We start from the raw sequence: 17,250 nt of genomic DNA on the forward strand, positions 1-17,250 counted from the left end.
GGTACCAGGTGTTTATCGTCATTAAAGCAAAACAAACATAAGCAAAACCAAAACAAAAGAAAACAGCAAAATAGGTTTTACTATTACTCTCTTTACAAATAAGGAAATTTCAATAGCTTTTCCTGTGAAAATGGCAGGAGCAGGATTTCAGCCTACATATGTCTGAAAATTACAGATGTAGATTCCCTTTAATGTTATATTCCAAGTTCTAACGCTGAATTACTATAAGGGCCCCAAAAAGCTTTGGGTCTTTAACAAATTTTCCAGTTTAAAAGATAGATGTGTCTTCCTCCTTCAGTGATGGGCTGTCATAATGAATTCAACCGAAGATGACACGTAACTCTAAGCCTCTGATTTTGTTTTTTATTTAATTATAAAAATATTTTAATTGACAAAAGAAAAATATTCACCTAGAATTTTACCACCCTAACACAACTGTTTACATTCTTACATATTCTCTTCCAGATTTTGTCCCTATGGAATTAAATTTTTATAAACGTATTCAAAATCAATAATAATTTATATTTTTAATTTTTTTGCTTACTGAATTAGCAAACATGTATACATTTTCTTCATGATAGCCACGTTAATTCTTGTATAATACCCCAGGTAGTTGAGGTATCATAATTTAATTTCATTGAACTATTTCTCCATTGTAAGACTATTTTTTTTGACTATTTTGTAATAAAAATATGCACAGCATTTTTCTTCTATTAAAGAAAGTTTAGGGGCTCTACATGTAAAATATAGGTAACTTGTACTTTCCTGTATTTTTGGAGGTTAGAAGAGGCAGTCATAGAAACAGCCTGAGCTTCCACTGCATAAATTTAAACTTTGGATCCCAAAGAAAAATTTTATATCATGCAGCCTATCATTAAGTGTTCCCCCAAAACTTTGTGTAATATGTTATGGAGTCTCCTCTCTCAGTGACCAGCGTACGATTCCAGTCTGTTTAAAAGAAATAGCCTCGGGGCCGGCCTGGTGGCGCAGCGGTTAAGTTTGCATGTTTCGCTTCTCGGCGGCCTGGGGGTTCACCAGTTTAGATCTCGGGTGCAGACATGGCACTGCTTGGCACGCCATGCTGTGGTAGGTGTCCCTCATATAAAAAGTAGAGGAAGAGGGGCACCGATGTTAGCTCAGGGCCAGTCTTCCTCAGCAAAAAAGAGGAGGATTGTCAGTAGTTAGCTCAGGGCTAATCTTCCTCAAAAAAAAAGAAAAGAAATAGCCTCTCCTTGTCCTAATTTCTATAAACTCACTGAGCCCATGTGCCATACTTCTTAGAGTACATTTGTCCTTAAATCTACCTGATTAATTATAAAAGTGAGATTGAGCACGTCCTCACAAGGAAATTGAATTTAGTATATATCAGCGGTATATCCTCAGGCTTAATTCTGTCTTCACAATTGTTATTTTAAATGATAATATTTTAGTTCAATTTTTACTTAACTATATTATTGACCTCTATACAAGTTGTTTCCAGTTCTTTGGCTTATGACTAACTCTGCAATAAACTCCTTTTTTCATGGAGTTTGCATTGACTTTTACCTTCAAAATAAATTATTAGGAGCAGAACATCTTTATGGCTCTTGAGACAGTATTGTCAAATTATCTTGCTGCCTAGATTATAAAGTTATCCAAGGTGAGGAGATTGTCTCATATACACTTGTATCCTGAGCACCTAGCAAAGGATTTGTACGTAACTGTTTGGTGAAATATCAAGTTCAATTTAATGAAACGTAGCATTGTCATCAGTATGACGGGCATTTTTCAAATTCTTTTTTTCCGTCCCAACGATGGAAATGAGTTCTGCTTACACACACACTCCTTATTATTCTTCCATCTGACAGTGTGCATTAGTAGAAATGAGACTTGACTGATGGACGTGATCTCTGGCCTTGGAAAAGAGGTTGTAAAAACCCAGCAAGGTAAGGAACAGTGCTGGGAAACGACTGACTTCTGAAGGAACCTTCCATTGAATGATCCCAGATCTCAGAAAACTTACGATTAGCCCTCCCTAGCGCTGAAAACAGAAACTGCTCTCCGCCTTGGTTCTTTTTTTTTCTTATCTTAAAGTATACTGCTAGACATGAAAGTTAGCAGATAAACACAGAAGGTCAAAGTTCAGGCAAGTAGCCAAAAACTAATTTCTTTCTCGCCACCCTTTATCTCTACCATCCTTTTTGTAGAAGAGGAATGTGGGGGACTTCAGAATTAAAGAAGTGAAAGGCCAAAAAAGATAAGTCTTGATGTAATTAGATGACACAGTCTTGCACAGAACCATCTATCTTCCATCTGGTGGAAGGCAGGTAGGAATACCAGAGGGGGAAAAAAGAAGAAGAACTTATACAAATGCCAGTAAAACTAAAACTAGAATTGCTTAAAACTTGTGAGAAACAAATTAACTATTTTGTGGCTCTGTTTTTGGATCCAAAAAGTTTAACATGGAATAGTAAAGAAACTATGTACTGTGTAACGTAATGATTTGGAAAAACTATTATTTTTTTGAGCAACGACTCATTTTGTGCCCCATTTGCCTTCTTGTGAAGACTGGTTTGTTGAAATAAGACTTTAACAAGCTCTTAGCAAAGTAAAACCCGGTTGGTACCCAGGCACTCTGCATAATAAAGAAGGGTAGAAGGAAGCAGAGGGAGTGAGTGTTGGGTTGGAGGGAACAGGGAGAGAGAGGAAGGTGTCTCTGATGGGGTGATAGCAGGGCTGAAGACGGAATTTAGATAAACGACCACTGACGAATGGAGATTTTTTATGTGCTGTGTGGTGTGCAATGTCATTCCTCCTTTCCCTGTTTCTTATACAATCTTTTATAAATCCCACAATATCCACAAAAGCTTTTGATATCAATGGATTTGTTAAGTAGATTCTTTTTGAGATTATAGATCTAGATGATATAGAAGTAGCTAGTCATGGCTGGCACTGGGCAGAACCGGAAGCTACATCTGGACCACTCTAAAACTTTACCTCTAAGAAAACTGAATAATAAGATGACTTTCAATATGTGAAACGTTAGGAAAAGGCACATCCTCATTACAGCTGCTTTCAGAGGCTTCAGAGGCTTATAGCCACCAGGAGGGGTAGGGACTGACAGCATGAATAAGCTCTCACCAATTAAGGGAGAAGTAGAGATAACTGAAGTGTTTGAGAGAACATCCTCAACCTGAGAGGCTGACATGGAGGACAGTGGGCAGATCCCTGCCCTCTCCCCTGGGCCCTCTGTCAGGCGCAGAGCCCTGGCTCGGCTGATTCTGGGTCTGTCCCATGCGGCAACTCTAGAGTCCTGGGTTGAGGTATCTAAGGACCAGAGAGATAACAATGTGTTTTTTTGTTTATATGTTGTTTCATCATTGAAAAAAACAATAGTTAATCATGATGCAAAGAAAACAACTCTAACAGCAAGTGAAAGTTTTGAAATATAGAAGGGAAAAGGTAAGAATGGCCGTTTGTTCGCAGATTACCACCAGTTTCTTCTTCCTTGATGGTGATTCTTGTAAGTGATGCACTGTTATAAACAGGAATGAAGTCTGACGGCCAGAGTGACTCACCGAAGGGGTAATGGGAAATTGGTCAAGGAACTATAACTACTTTTGAGTAATAGGTCACTTTATATCTTCTGATTTGAGCTACTATTCCTCTCCCTTCACTCTTCGAGTTTCACCTGAACATCCTTTTTCTATTTCATTGCATCAAGGAAAGTTGGGTTCAATTCTAATATTTTAAAGCTTCTTACAGGAAGCAAATCTATGAATCAAAGACTTGATGGGGTGACCTAATCGCTAGTCCAGGCTTCCTGCCATTGGCAACACACCAAATCATTCACTCCTTCAGAAGATTTCATTTTAAAAGCTGCTAGCACTAATTATTTGCAGCTGTTGCCGAGCTTTTCGTGACAACAGATGGGCTCACCCTAGGAGTCTGATAGACTGACCAGCGTATATGGGGTTATTGACTGAATCTGATGAAAACCAAAGGCAGGGGGAGTATAAAAGTTATATGGGGGAATCCCAAGAGAAATCTCAGTAGAAAAGTATACTTTGCCTTAAATCATAGAATTCCAGAACTGCTAGTGTTAGTGAGAAAGAACCAGCAGGGAATTGTAGAACATAATAAAAAGTAAGGATCAGTGAGGGAGGTTTAAGGAAGGAAAGAATGAGTCACCGCTCTGAGACTTGGATCTGGGAAGGTAATTGCTCTCCAGGGTGGCAGGTTGGAGGTGGGAGACAACCTAGCCCCTTTGACAGTCCACAAACAGCAGTAGGAAGCGGACATTGTAGATCTGTTTGGGACGTTGGGACAAGAATGGAACAGAGCTGAGCAAGGAAAGGTGAGCAGACACTGAGGCCTGACTGGGTGGAGCGCCATCTGGTGGACATTTGACCAGACCTCCCCCCTGAAAATATGTCCCATCCACAACCTTTCTCAGCAGATAAAGGGACTGTGTCTGGAGAATTTGCAAGTCAGGAGATGTGTCTTTTTTAACTTTATACATTTTGGGACAAAGTTATTTGATGGAACAGTGCCTCAAAGGATCACGTTTTAATTAATAAAATTTTCTTATGACATTAATGAGTTTTCTTGTATTTTAAAAAATCTTTATATTTTCAAAATTTTATCGTTCGTGTCAAGATAGACTAGGCAACTCTATTTCAGTCATTCAGAGAGCAGATGTTAGAGTTAAATCAGTCATCTTAGTCAGTTCTTGTATGGTCCATGGGGAGTTAGCAAATAATATCCTGAAATAAATGATGCACAGGGAGATTTATGTTTTTTTCCAAAAGGTAAATTGTTTCAAATAAGTAATCTTCCGTAAATTCCACAAAGTGGAATCTTCCGTAACTCAGCCTTGACTTGAGGGTTTGTGGTCATGGACTATTGTCTACTGCACATCAAACGGTGTCCTGGGCCTCTCTTGCTTTTCTAATTATGCTGACTTTTGCATCTAATACTTTCTTCTGTTAAGAGACCCCCTCTCTCCTGCCCTCAGGCACCAATGTCCTGCAGCTCTGTCCCCCATCAAAGCCATCCATCTAAAGCTAGTCTTCGAAAAGGAAATGAGTAAATTCAACAATGCAGCTAATAAGGATTTGTGTTACCTCTCAGTTGAATTTGCATTTTAATAAAAATCACAAAGTCCCATTAAAAATGTTTCTAAAGCAATTTCTCAAATGAAATCATTATAAGCAGTCAAAATTTGATTTCGAGCCTGCTCCAAGGAAAAAGTTCTCTGAGAAAACCAACTGAATGATGTATCTCCTGGCAGAGATATTTAATAGGAAAGCAGAGAGCTTAAACCCATATGTAGTTATGTTAGATAAGAAAATAAAGGACTATAGTCTAAGATCATTAGACTCTTTGAGCAACTAAACATTACAGGTTACTAGGTTCCTCCCAGGGCTGAGAGACAAGGGCTTGGGTTCAAGAAGTGTCTCTTAAACTCATTAAAATCGATGTATCAAGTAGAGTTCTAATTTTTTTCTCAGGAGGAGCAGCTAATCACATCAGATCATAAACTTCTGCCGCAGCTCAGGACTAGGACTATTTTTGTTCTCATATGTACCCTGGAGGTTTTTTTGATACTTTTCCTTGACTTACTTTTTCAGACATTAACAAATATCCAATTGAAGAAGAGAAAACTATATTTTCAAAAAAGCATGGAAACTCATGACTGCAGTTACGTCATCTTGGTCTGAGTGAATTTAATAAGCTAGGCTTCACACCTTGATTTTAACTTTGGGAAAAGCAACCATGTCTAGTTTCTGACCAATTCAACATTAAGCAGAGAATTAGGAGCAGACTTGAGTAGGTTTCGGATAATTAGGACTTTAATTTATGTAATAATAAAATAGGGCAGCAGAATGTAAAGTTTGGAGGCAAATCCAGATATAATAGAACACTTTGTAAGGTAAATTTAAATAAATTTAAATTTACTACGTTGTACCTATTATGTAGGCATATTTAGTAAAAACAGTAAATAAAATGAAAACACGTAGATGAGCTGTTTGATTTGTTCCACATAAGCTTTAGAAAGGTGTTGTTATACTGTGAACTAACAGAGAAATATGAATTCATAATCTAATTGGTGATCTATCATAAATTCTTTTTTTTAAAGGTTGGCACTTGAGCTAACATCTGTTGCCAATTTTCTTTTTCTTCTTCTTCTTCTTCTTTTCCCCAAAGCCCCCAGTACATAGTTGTATATTCTAGTTGTAAGTCCTTCTGGTTGTGCCATGTGAGATGCTGCCTCAGCGTGGCTTGATGAGTGGTGCCATGTCCACGCCTGGGATCGGAACTGGCAAAGCCTGGGGCAGCCCCAGCAGAGCGCACGAACTTGACCACTCGGCCACAGGGCTGGCCTCTATCATAAACTTTTGAAAAGCTGTTGAAAACTGTCTCTGTGGATAGGAAGAATATTGTATGAAAATTCCTATAATAAAGTAACAAATCTTGGTTCTGCCTATCACTAGCTGTGTGAAATTGATCCTGAATGTCACCATTGTGGAAACCTCAAAACATCACAGGGAGCAGTTTAAATGACACCATTCCATAATGCATTACATTTTTTTCTGTCAGCGCTTTAAAACACTTTCACTCCGTGTTTAAAACATGTTTCACTCCACAAACCTTGTTTGCACAGTTTCTGAGAAGTCCTCCCTTATCCTTGGGGATATGTTCCAAGACCTGCAGTGGATGCCTGAAACCACGGATAGTACTAAACCCTGTATAGACTATGTTCTTTCTTATATAGAGAAACCTGTGATGAAGTTTAATTTATAAGTTAGGCACAGTAAGGGATTAACAACAATAACTAGTAATAAAATAGAACATTTATAACAACATGCTGTAATGAAAGTTAGCATAGATCTTAGCAAGTTATGCATATGATGTTTTTTCTTTCCTTAGTAAGTCAAGAACTTTCACCTTTTCACTTAAAGGAAGCACTTTACAGCTTCTCTTTGGCATATCTGAATTGCCAGCATCACTACTCTTGTGCTTGGGGCTGTTGTTAAACAAGATAAAGGTTACTTGAACACAAGCACTACGATACCATGACAGTGGATCTGATAACCGAGATGGTTATTAAGTGACTAACAAGTAGGTAGTGTATACAGCGAGGACATACTGGACAAAGGGATGATTCCCGTCCTGGGTGGGATGGAGGAGAGCAGTGCAAGATTTCATCACACTATTCAGAACAGGGTACAACTTAAAACTTATGAGTTGTTGATTTCTGGAATTTTTCCATTTAATATTTTCAGGCTGCAATTAACAGCAAGTAACTGAAACTGTGAAAAGTGAAATTGAAGATAAGGGGGACCACTGTGATTTTCTCCTTGTTCCTCTCCAGGTAAAGTTATTTTCCCCCTCTGGTTTCTTCTAGGATCTTTTTTGAATACAAGATGCCTAGGTGTAGTATTTTCGGCATTTATCATGCTTAGTGTTCTCTAAGCTTCCTGAATCTGCAGTTTGGTGTCAGACATTAATTTGAGGTAATTCTCAATCATTATTCTTTCGAATATTTCCTCTGTTCCTTTGTATTTTTCTTCTTTTGCTATTCCCATTACAGGTATGCAATATCTTTTTTAGTTGCCCCACTGTTCTTGGATATTCTGTTTTATTTTTTTTCAGTCTTTGTTTTCTTTGCCTTTCAGTGTTGGAGGTTTCTTCTGATATATCCTCAAGCTCAAAGATTCTTTCCTCAGTCGTGTCTAGTCCACCGATAAGCCCATGAAATGCATTCTTCATTTCTGTTACAGTGCTTTTGACCTCTAACATTTCTTTTTGGTTCTTTCTTAAGATTTTTGTTTCTCTGCTTAAATTACAGATCTGATTTTGCATGCTGTCTACTTTATCCATTAGAGCCCTTAGCATATTAATCATAGTTGTTTTAAATTCCTGGTCTGATCATTCCAACATCCCTACCATATCTGGTTCTGATGCTTGCCCTGTCTCTTCAAACTGTATTTTCTGCCTTTTAGTATATGATGTATTAGGTAAAAGAGACTGGCCTTTAGTAATGTGATGGCAAGGTGTAGGGGAGGGGAAGCATTCTGGTAGTCCTATAATTAGGTCTCAGTGTTTTGGTGAGGCTACGACTCTGGACAGTGAACTTCACAGGTGCTTCTCCATTTCTACCCCTACCCCCACCCCTTTATGTGGAACAGGATGTCAAGAGCTGCCTGGATTGGGTATTTCCCTTCCCCTGGGTCAGTTAGCCTCTGATAAAACCCCAGCTGGTTAGGATCTGGTTAAATAGTTTCTCCTGAGGGCAGATCTGTTAAGAAGAATAGAGTGTTCTGGTGTGTTTAAAAATCGTTCCGTTTCCCCTCCCTCTGCCGGAAGCCCAAGGAGATTTTTCTTCAAACTTACTGTGAGAACCTGGTCAGGCTGCCAGAGGTAAAATTCCCGAAAGTATGGGGGCCCCCCTATAAGTGGGTCCCCCTGGAGTTTTTAACTCTCAGAGTTGTCCAATCTGAGCCTCTAGCAATTCATCAATTACTCTTCTGATTTTCCTACCCTGGCATTGGTTCCCACGAAGGTTTCAGCTCATGGGTTTCTGCTTTGGTGAGTTGTGATTCTCTGTATTCACCTGTCGGTCTCTCCAATTTTGAGGGTAGTAGTTTGCCCTGTGGCCTCACTTCTCTTATGGATCCAAGAATTGTTGATTTTTCATCTGTTTAGGTTTTTACTTCATGTTAAGATGGAATGGTTACTTCCAAGCTCCTTGTGTACAGAACCAGAAAACGGAAAGCCCATTACATTACATTTTTTTTAAAGTATTAATTACATTATTTTTGTGATGATATGGGGTGTGTTTACTTGCCATAAATCTCTAGATTCAGAGGCAAAGGCAGTTTCTGACACAGCACAGTCAGAGCCTTTAAGACAACTGACAACTGCATTATGGCATCCTGGAGAAACTATCCTGAACTGCACTGCCAATCAGCTTGAAAGACAACCTGGATAACACTGTCACTGACACAGCAGACATAGGAAAGGGGCACAGGCTGGCCTCCTGCAATCAGCAGAGGTGGTTCAGTGGGAGAAGCCATCCCCTGGGCTTTCTGTGCTGATGGGGTCATGCAGCTTGTTTGTGTAATTATGGAAAAGGCAATTTACCAAAAAGTCGGCTGACTTTAGGTTAAGTGTGTTTTTATTTCTGAAGCGCTCTGGCAATAAAATCCAATTTGGGACATTCAGGGATTAGATTCCCGAAAGCGCTTGCTCAAAGCCCTTTGCTCCTTCAGGCCCGGGAAGCCCAACTGTGGCTTACCCGTCAGCAGCATGTGGTTTAATCCCAAACTCCCTTTCCTTTGGATTACAGAGTGGGAAGGTGTCGCTGGCACTGGATGCCGTGTATTTTGCAGTCTCCATGAAAGTTCAAGAGTATGTGATGCGATCTAATTGTCCGGTTTCTTGACATTCAGGCTTGTCTCCTTTGTGAAGCAGTCTAATTGATTTCTGAGTACTTGAAAATAGAGCTGGTAGTGGAGAAACATGCTGGAAAGACCAAATAGGGGATGCATGAGGCCAGCCACACCACCCTCACTCATTCATTCATTCATTCATTCATTCAGTTCCTGCCTCCCAGAGCCTGGGGAGCAGGGGAAGGGTGGGAAAGACATTTCAGTGAGTGGAACAGCATGTGCAAGGACCTTTGTGGTGAGAATAAGGAATGACCTTGGAATGCTGGCTGGGGGCTTGTATGCAAAGTTGAACGTGTGTTCCCAGCTCAAGTCCAATGTTTCTCAGCAGGACATGTGGAGATGAGAAGCTGGGTAAGCAAGATAACTGATGTAAGTTCAAGCAGAAAAAGCTGTATTTCTGTTCTTCTAGGGCTGAAGAACTCCTAGCAACATCTAGTCCACTGTGCTGTGTGGACTCCTGGGGAGGGATGGGTCCAGAGACCTTTAGGAGTCATGGTAGTGTTACCGGCTCTTAGTTAATATTAGCCCTGATATTAACAGTGAACCCAGTGAACCCAGCACATATGGGTTAAGACTAAAAGCACACATTCCCAGCTCCCTCATTCTTTAGTTACACTCATATGTAAATGCTTGTTTCTTTAGCCTCTGACTCCCTGAGCCAACTAGAACTTACAAATTATTAAAGTCCAAATGACCTCATGCTGAGTTCCCACTAAAGTTGTGGCTAATCACGGGGACTTCAAGTTCTTTTACAGAGAAACTAATGTCCAGAAAATATCATGAAACCAAAGCTTCCCAGGCCCAACTCCTTGGCTTCTTGACGTCAGAGTACCTTCCACCATAGAGACAAACAGCCAAGGACGCTCATCTGAGAAATCCTTCGTCTCCTCCACTGGAAGCAGCCCCAGACACAGGCCAATGGGAAAATGCTGACCAAGAAGGCCATGACTCCCCTTCCCCTACCTAAAACCTCAAATAAAAACCCCTACCCATTTCTTAATGGGGAGCAAGCAACTTTGGCGGCACTGCCCCTTTGCTGTGCTCCCTCTGCCTGGCAAAGTAAAGCTTTTCGTTTTTCTCTCAAGTCTCTGTTCTCGTCATTTGGGATCAGAGACCAAACTTTTGGTAACAGTAGAAAACATTGCTAGGACTTTCAGATGCTGTTGTCTGGCCTCAACTGTGTCTCTGCCCCGTGCCAGGCTCTGTGTTTCACCCCCAGGGAGCTGTGGACATGGGTGTCAGACCTCGGTCACACATCACGTCCTCTGTGCACAAGCATGGGCACAGGGCACACATATCAAGTCCTTCCCTTTGTGCAGGACTGGAAGCCCCCAAACCATTCAGCTCTGAACCCTGGTGGGCCCGCACCCACTCCCCATCCTTCCAGTCGCTACCCACTGGACAAGTGTAGTATCTGTTTTCCCAGTTAAGAGTGTCCACGAGGTCTCTTTCCTTAAGACAGCCTAGTCTCCCTTGGTCTCTCCCACAGAACCTCTGCCCTCTCAGGCCCCCTAGAGGGCTGTTCCCAACCTCGAGTCTGACAGTGGCCCTCCCTGCTTCTCTCAGTGCCATCATACTGCAGCTGCGGCACTCACAGAGGCCCCCTTGGCCAGATACCTGCTGCCTGTGCAGCCCTGTTTCTACTCCTTTTCCCCTGCTGCTCTGGCCAAATGATGCTACTCACCCCTCTACACACATCCAGTGATTCCCTGCCTGCCTTCTGGCTTGTTTGTGTGACTTGTGCTGTTTCTTCCACACCTCATCTCAGCAGACCCCACACCTTTCTCAGAATCCCCCACACTGCTGCCTCCCTGACGCTTGCGGGGGAGCTGTGGCTGAAGTGCCATTCCCCCTGCTTGTGCTCTGTGGCTTTCTGTGCTTGTTTTTGATATCTAAGTTCATTCTTCTTTGTGTTCCAGTGACTTGAGCACTTCTCTCATTTCCCCAGGCAGAGTAAGGGACCTTGGATGAGGCCTCTGGGTCATCTCCAGGTGGGGCCAACACCCACCAGGCACAGAGCAGGCACCAATGGGCCTTTGTGTTACAGAGCAAGGGCTTGCCACCCAATGTGCACACAAGCCAACACTGTGGCACACCTGTCTTCGAGGGAAGAAAGGCTTTATTGCACAATCGATTAGTAAGGAGACAGGAGGCCAGGCCCTCATATCTGTCTGGCCCATCCAAGGTATGAGGTAAGGTTTAAGGGAGCAAGGAGGGCTGGCTGGTATGTGGAAGCACTGGCAGGAGGAGTTTCGACTGGCAGATCAAAATTTTCTCTTCTGTGTATGCTCTGGGTGGCTCACCACCCATGAAAAATACCTTTAACATCCTGTTGTTAAGATGGGGTCAGTCATGGGAGGTTACCGGGTGAAGTACAGTAAACAAGGGTAAAGTTGTTATGCAGATTTAAGTGACTGCCTTCTCTATTGATTAAGAGGTTAGAGTCACCTCCCCTCACCCCATTCCTGGCACAGAGAGTGAGGCACCCTTACAAATGGAGATTTCTCTTATAAATGTCAATTTCCCTTACAAAGGGTAACTTCTACTAGTTTTTCAGAGCTTTTCCTGTGTCTGCTGTTTTTTAATAATTAGCAGCCCAAAATAGCCCTTATGCCAAAGAGGCATATTTTGGGGTGGCAAATTCTGTACCTGGTCCTGCAATTACATTAGTGGAATGAATTCTACCTGGTATTGCTGGGAACCCCAGGCATGATGCCTTGCACAGAACAGGCACAAATTAATCTTTGTTTAATTAGATTCAGGACGCAAATATTTTCAGGCCATAAACTGGAAGAAAAAAGAGAAGTGGACCATTGACCATGCTCAGTGGAGAAACCTCTCTTGTCCCCCTTCCACAAAGCACCCTCCTAAAAATAGTGGGCAGAAGGGGCTGCATTTGATGACTCAGAAAATCTATGTCTGGATTCCATTAGGTTGGCTCACTGAGGTATTGTTGATACAAAATAACCAATAACCATCCTATAGATAAGAGAAATAAGGTGAGTTTACTTGAGCCAGAGTGAGGATTATAACCCAGGAAGGCCTTAGAAAACATTCCAGAGAAGCATGGTTTTCAGTACAGTGATATCTTTTTAGAACAAAAGATATACATTAAACACACCCAGGATACATTTTAAAAATTTCAAAGAGGTTTTCAGTTGGAAATTAGCAGGTCAACATGACTGTGATGTCAGGAAAGGGACTAATCCACGTGTTACTAATAGGGCGTAGGAGGGGAAGTCTGCATTCTTATCTTAAGAGAGTGCATTCTTTAATGGTTAAGCAGATGTACAATGTTTGTTTGATAGGCCATAAGTCAGGCTTTTTAGTTCAAGCCGAATTAGTTTTGAACCTGAATAGTTACCCCATATACCTCAATATGTGAAAATTGCTTGTCATTTTCCCCTTTTGATCAATAATCTTTTGATAGAAAGTGTTGCTGATGAAAATAGTGTCCCTCGGTGCCAGGGTGGTTGCTGCCTGCCCCGGGTCCATCATGTCCCTCGGTGCTAGGCTTTTATTTCATTGATTAGCCCAGTTATCCACGTTGAGGGGAAATAGTCAGATATAGTGGACAAGCATAGAGGTATATATTAACAGGGGAAGTGTTTCATAGGTATGAAATTTGTCAATTATTTTTAGATTATTACACAAATATTGCACATGTGCTTTTACATGACTTCCTCTAGTTATGTTGTCTATAACAATTATAGAACAGGTAATCCTATACTTGAGATGATTAGCTTAAGGATGAATTCTTAGGCATAGCCTTAATAAGAAAAGAGGATTCGTCCAGTGTTGCAGGATCAATCAACCATCTCAAGTCAATGAGCAATCATCACTCTAGCTTGCAAGCTATTTTTACAACACTGAGAAAACAGTAATTTGCTTGAATATTATGACTAGTACAAGAATTCCGAGGAGTAATAGAAATAGGAATTGCAATCCAGGTCGTAAATGGAAGCAAAAGGGAGACAACTAAACAAATCAAGACCAGGTATACAATTGCTTAAGGCATTCACCTGTTTTTTTTCATGTGTTTTAGCAGAGATGATACATTGGAGGACTCATCAGGTATAAAAACACAGCATTCAGTTTGAATGATATATATGTACCACCTTGGGGTGCTGTAGGAATATCTAAGGCCATTCTATTTTGAAGGACAGCCTTTCTCATTAAAGACACTTTAGTATCTAATAAGGCTATTCCTGCTTGACTACTGTTAAGGCCTTCTGTATGTGATATGATATCCTCTAGCCCCAAAGAAAGAACAACTATAGCTGGCTGCTTGGTGGTCACACCAGTGGAACACTGAATGAGCCCATCTGGCCTTAAAGAGAGAGAGATTTGCAATAGGTGTTAGCTCAGTGTGAATCCTTCCCTGCATCCAAGGGAAAGTCAGGGTTCAGTGTTTAGCCATCCAGGCAGTAGCCAAGGCCACAGATTTGCTCCACAATAACCACTGAGTTCCATTAGGAGGCACTGATAAATGCCTGGCCTTCAAGACCAGTCTTCAAGACCAGTCTTCCAGATCAGTCACTTTCTTTAAGTATGATAGTATTTTGAAACCTTAAGTAGAACAATTATAAAATAGGTATACAGTTTAAGCATAACAAAGGTTTAAATGAGGAGATACAATGTTGGGAATGCAGGCCTGGTCCAGAGTCTTGGGACAGCTGTCTGCAACAGACGCCGTCTTCTTCTCATCCTGGTTTGGAGGTATTTGCCTTGGTCAGTTGAAGTCGGGTATCAGAAATAGGATCTGAAACCAACTCAAGTGGAGAAGACTTTTTAAATCATAACTGTGAATCCATGAGTCTATGCCTTTTGATTCTGCAGTGTACGAACTGCTTAAAAGTACCTGATATGGTCCTTTCCAACAAGGCTGCAAAGAGTCTTTTATTTGATGCCTCTTCCAAAAAATAATTTCTCCAGGTTATAGTCCATGATCCTTAAGGTCTGGGACCTTTCTGTGAAAAGAATCAGCTACCAACCTTTCGTTTCTTTTAAGCATTTCAATGAGAGCTGCCTGACTACAACGTAATATCTCCCTTAAATGAAGTTGGTTCATATATTTCCTCATCTAATTGCATAGGCCATCCTATTATTTCAAAAGGAGACAGCCAATGTTTACCATAAGGGTGTAAATCTAAGTTTAAGAAGCATCAGTGGGAGGCCGGCCCGGTGGTGCAGTGGTTAATTGTGCACATTCTGCTTCCTGGCAGCCCGGGGTTCACCGGTTTGGATCCCACGTGTGGACATGGCACCGCTTGGCAAGCCATGCTGTGGTAGGCGTCCTGTGTATAAAGTAGAGGAAGATGGGCATGGATGTTAGCTCAGGGCCAGTCTTCCTCAGCAAAAAGAGGAGGATTGGCAGTAATTAGCTCAGGGCTAATCTTCCTCAAAAAAAAAAAAAAAAAAGAAGCACTAGCAGAAGAGCTTTTGGTCTTGAAAGAGGAAATTCTTCTCAAAGCTTTGCCAATTGAGTTTTGATGGTGTCATTAGTTCTTTCCACCAATCCTGAGGATTGGGGATGGTAAGTGCAGTGGAAATGCTGCATTATTGGCCAAATGTTACAAATAGATTTAATTATTTGTCCAGTGAAATGAGTTCTTCAGTTACTGTGTAACTCAGTAGGAATTCCTCAAACAGGAATTACGTTTTTCAATAATAATTTACCTAAAACCATTGCTCTTCTGAAGGAAATGACTCAACCCATTGTGAGAATATACAGATGATTACAAGATATATTTATCCTTGAGATGGCAGCATTTGGACAAAGTCCAATTGCTGTACCTCAAAGGGTCTCTTAGGAAGAGGAAAGTGGCCTTGTGATTCATGAAATAGTTTCCCTAGATTATATTCTGGGCATATAGCACGAGTGTAGGCTTTATGAGCCAAAGTGGGAGAAAGTTTCCAGAAGTACTGTTTCTCCCCTTTTGTTGCTTCTTTTATTTCTTTTCTTCCATGATGATTTCGTGAACCTATAGAAGGAAACCTCTTACTGGGTTAGCAGAGTTAATAGAAAGTAGTGGGCATTCTTGAAGCTGGGTGGCATATCCAGCTTGATAACATCCTGGCTTATCATTTAAGTAAGACCCATCTGTAAAACAATTAAATGATAGAATGCAGTCATGGTCTTTTCCCCTTGTGATGTTGGAAGCAAGGTAGCAGGGTTAAAATAGTGAGTAATGTTTTCCTACACAATATAACCTAAGAAGGTTTATCATTATTTACTTGACAATGCTTCCCATGCAATTTAGCGTACCAAACAAGCCTAATTAGTATCTTCCCCTTATAGGAAGAAAGAACAAATCTCTTTGAGAAGTCCCAGGGCCCTCTGAATATTTTCAAAGAAGAGGGTCAAAACAAAGACTTTATGTAGGACATGAATTTTGAGGAACTTGTCAAAAATATCAAAAGGTTTTAAAGTGCTTGGTCAAACAAGATCAAGTGTTTGCTGATCTTGTCTCTGTGAAACAATACTTAGTTATCCAGTCAAACAAAGTGACAACAGAAACAGTCAAGGGCAAAACAGAGCATTAAAACAGTCAAAAAAACCTTAATAGAGAGAGCTCAGTCTTTTTGAACACAGGAAATTATTATTATTATTTTGCTTTTTCTCCCCAAATCCCCTCAGTACATAGTTGTATATTTTAGTTGTGGGTCCTTCTAGTTGTGGCATGTGGGATGCTGCCTCAGCGTGGCCTGACGAGTGGTGCCATATCTGTGCCCAGGATCTGAACCAGCAAAACCCTGGGCTGCTGAAGCAGAGCGCACAAACTTAGCCACTTGGCCATGGGGGTGGCTCCAGGAAATTATTTTAACAAAACACAGATTTTCTGTCCTTTAGGTAGACTTACTCACAGGTGAAGAGAAACGTTTTATAACCGCTTTATCAAGAGCAGACTGAGAGTTTAAGAAAATTATCCCTTCTAAGAGAGAAAGCCCAATTCTAATTCTTGTAACAGATTACTTTTTATATTAAAATTCATTTACTTAGATTCATTTCAATCTTAGCCAACTTGACCACATACAAAATTCCTCAGGATCTTACTTCCGTCAACCTTTTGTCACTTTCCTTTTTAACATTCAGAATTTGTCCCATGCTTTCTTTCTTCCCTTCTAGTACTTTAGGACAAATTTACCTTCCTTAACAAAACAAACAAAAATATTTCCATTCTTTACAGCTTCTTTACTGAAAGCATACACTTTACTTTCCTTGAGTACAAAGATATTTTCCTTATTAATTTTTAGTAGCTTTAATTACATATATTAATTAGAATTTTCACCCCTTACACAGTTTAGTGAAAACTAAAACGTGAGCAATTGTGAGCTGTCTTTTACATTAGCATTTTGTGGCTTGGTGAGTTAATAAATACCTTTTATAATATCCAGAAACATGCTACTTCATAGTATAATCTTTCAATAAAATACAAGACATGTTTACTAATAGACTCAAAACACCTTTTAGTTTTTCTCTAGCCAAAAGTAGACAAACTTATATTTAATAATTAATGCCTAATATTTTATCTTATTTGGGGATGATCTAGATATTTAGTGAATTTCTATCAATTAAATTAACCTAGCAAAACTTCAAAGATTCACGTTACCAAAGAGATTATGCAAACTATTTTAAATACATACACCATAACACAAAATTATTATTAAAAGTTCACCCAACACTTTTATCTTTTTCGTATCTATTTAGTTTACTTGCTTCCAATAATTATTTAGATTGCCTACAAAACTTCATGAGATGTTAGGCAAAATTAGCCATCATTATGTTATTATCTTTGTTAACCAGTTTTGT

This window comes from Equus asinus, chromosome 25 (assembly GCF_041296235.1).
Source record: "Equus asinus isolate D_3611 breed Donkey chromosome 25, EquAss-T2T_v2, whole genome shotgun sequence".
In the NCBI taxonomy this organism is placed as follows: Eukaryota; Metazoa; Chordata; class Mammalia; order Perissodactyla; family Equidae; genus Equus; species Equus asinus.